The sequence below is a fragment of the Giraffa tippelskirchi genome, chromosome 3 (genome assembly GCF_054371585.1).
Source record: "Giraffa tippelskirchi isolate mGirTip1 chromosome 3, T2T-mGirTip1v1.2.pri, whole genome shotgun sequence".
In the NCBI taxonomy this organism is placed as follows: Eukaryota; Metazoa; Chordata; class Mammalia; order Artiodactyla; family Giraffidae; genus Giraffa; species Giraffa tippelskirchi.
In genome coordinates, this window is record NC_137277.1 from 11,954,359 (window position 1) to 11,957,391 (window position 3,033).

Below are 3,033 nucleotides of genomic sequence, written 5' to 3' on the forward strand. Positions count from 1 at the left end.
CACCTGGGAGCTGGTTGGGGCACCTTTGGAACTCCTTGTCTTTAAGTATTGGTGGTCTTTAACAGCAAATACAGACCTGGGCAGGTGAGACTGAGGTGTGTACCATAGGTGGGGCACAGAAGGCAAGAGGGTGTGCTTTGCAAGCCTACAGCAGTTGGGGGTGTCAGCTGCTCCCTTAGAGGGGCTCAGGGAGCTTTGTCATAGAGCCAGGGGTTTGGTAAGAAGAGGTGACCTGGTGTCAGAGTGACGTTTACAGATGGGAGTGACCACCCAAGCTTGCAGGCTCTGCCTAGTGCCCCCTTTCTCCAAGGACCCTTGGCTTCCTTCTCCTGGGGAAGCGCCATCACTGGCCCATGGCAGGAGGCCTCTGGTGCTGATGGCAGGCAGCTGCAGAGCTTTTTGAGTATCCACTCTGGGGAGGCCCATAGTTCCTGTGACTCATGGGGACCCAGCCCCTCTGGCCTGGGTCTTCAGGTCCCACCTGGAGCCCCCTCCTTTGGTTTGTGGGACCAGAAGGGGACATACGGTCTGGGAGTGCTACCTTCTGGGTTAGATGGCTCAGGATAGGCCCAGGAGCTGCCAGGCTCCCAGATGGACGTGCCCAGCAACCCCCACACCACCTAGGGATCCTCCACAAGGACATGCTTCCAGCTAGCCATCATTGCAGGAAGAGTCCCAGGAGACAGGAGGTGGCCCCCTGACTGGAGAGCCCCACTAGCCAAGCCTGGGGCCCATGAAGTTAACAATTGGCCAGCAGCAGATCTCTGGGTGTGCCTTCACTTAGCAGAGGGGACAGCTGGCTACCTGGGGCTAAGTGTGGGCTGCTGATCTACCTTTTCCTAGGGGCAGGGAGTGGTCCAGGCTCAGGGTCACCCCTCAGCCCAGGCCTGTGTAGTCACACCCCACCTACCACCCTGTGGGTGATCTTTGAAGGCTGCTTATCCGCTGAGCTCCTTCATCTTTTCCAGGGCAGCTAGGGTGATGGCATGGGCTCCCTTCACCCCACCCGCCAAGGATGGGCCACTCTGTTCTTGGTATTATTGCTGAAGGTGTCTACCCACGCGACCATCAGGCCCAACTCCTCCCGCATTGCTTACAACAGACAGGATGCTGCCATGGTGCTCCCACCTGACCTCAAAGTCCTGTCTGAAGGCACTGAAGATCCTGGGCCTCCCCTTCCCAGGCAGCTCTCTGTCCCAGACCTCCTGATCCTTCCAGCTCCCCCTGACCTGCTCCAGCCTGTGGTGGCCCTAAGGTGTCGCAGACCTGGAAATAGGTTGGATGTGCCGCTGGGGATCACCTTGGGTCCTTGGAGCCCCTTAGGCCTGGTGTTGGGAGGTGGGTCTGCTGGGCATCCTGAGTCGCCCTGCTGGCACCCACAGAAGAACTTACAAGATCCCTTCAGAGCCTGGTAGGAGTTGGCCTTTGTGCAGGCTCATGAGATGATCACAGAGGACACAGCAGTGGGAGAACCAGAGCTGGCCATGTGCTTCTCATCCCATAGACACCCCCCGCCTCCTCCTCCCTGCCAATTCCAGGGACCCTGACATATGCCAGGCCACCCACATAGCTGCATCCTCCCTGCTTGGAAACCAAGAGAAAGTGTGTAAATGCTGCAGCACAGACACCAGATCCCAAAACACGTTGCCCAGAGTCCCCATCCCTTCAGATTTATGCACAAGTGTTTGGGATCTTTTTGAAAATTTGGGATCTTTTTGAGTTCCTTTACCTATAGTTTGCAAAATCCACCTTTTTCTAAAAAGGGTGCCCCACTCTTGGGGCATTCCTGTTTTTCCCAAGATTTCTCCCATACTTCCATCTGCCTTTTCAGCACATCTCTACCATTGGCCCCATCCCTGGCTCCTTGGCAATTCTGGGCTGGAAATCTCTGCAGCCAGCTATTCACCCTCCCAACTGATGGCAGAGGGCAGAGGCCTCCAATGGTTCTAGAAGGCAGTTTTCCTTAGTTTCCAGGAGGCCGCTTTAGGCAAATAGCAGGGTTTGCTCTGGCACCTTTTGTGACAGAGAATCCCTGTTTGCTTAGGCTAGGCTGGGCTGGACTTGTTATTCCTGGTGCCCGGTGGGTCCAGGGGCCAAGATTTGCTTCCCTGGTGTCCCTCACCCTTGTCCCTTGGGGTGGGGACTGCAGTGGCTAAGCTGGGACAACAGGACATGGGGCCTTTACTAGTGCAGGGGTCTCTGGCTCTGCCTCCCCTGAAATCCATGGAGCCCCGTCCAAAAGCGGCCCTGGGGACCCAGATTTCTCTGCCCCGCAGGCGCTCCTTCTGGCTAGCAGCGCACCTGCGCTTCCAGTTTGCTGGAAGGTGCGCGTCTCCTGCTCCGGCTAGGCCAGGACATTTTGTTGACTACCGCCTCCCAGGAGCCTGAGGTCTCAGGCCCAGAATCCCCATCCTGTGCCGCCTTCAAGGTAGCTGCCTGGGGGCTGTCTGGTCAGAGCTGGCTTCTAAGGCTGGGCGTTCGGGAGGGATGGATAGGCGGGGCGGCTAGTCTCCGAATTGCCTGTAATCCGCAGGTTGGCCCCACGGAGGTTTTCCGCTACCCCTAGCAGCGGTACGTATCCGGGGCCTGCGCCGCGGGAGTGAAACCGGGTGCAAGTTCGGGGCCGCGGCAGGGGCAGGGCGCTTATGGGAGGCAGGCCTCTAGGAGGGATGGGGGCTGGCCGAGCGCCCAGGCTACTCAGGCCGTGACCTTTGCAGACGTGCCTTAGGCGCCGGGGCCGCCCCGTGGGCTGGCCGGCCCAGAATAGGGGAGGCCGCAGGTCCCAGAGAGGAGCGAGGAAGGTCCAGCTAGCAGGCTTCCTGCGGTCCGGCCAGTGGGGGTGGGGTCCACCCACTGAGGGGGTCCCACTAAGGGGGGGTCCCACTGAGTCGCCTCCACTGGGGCGGCTCGGTTGACCCCACCGCGCTAGCCTACCGAGCCGCGGCCGCTTTAAGGCTCGGGACCCACCCTCGGACTTGGGGGCGGGGTCTCGCAGACCCCGCCCCTTAGCTCCCGCCCCCGGGCCGCGCGGGT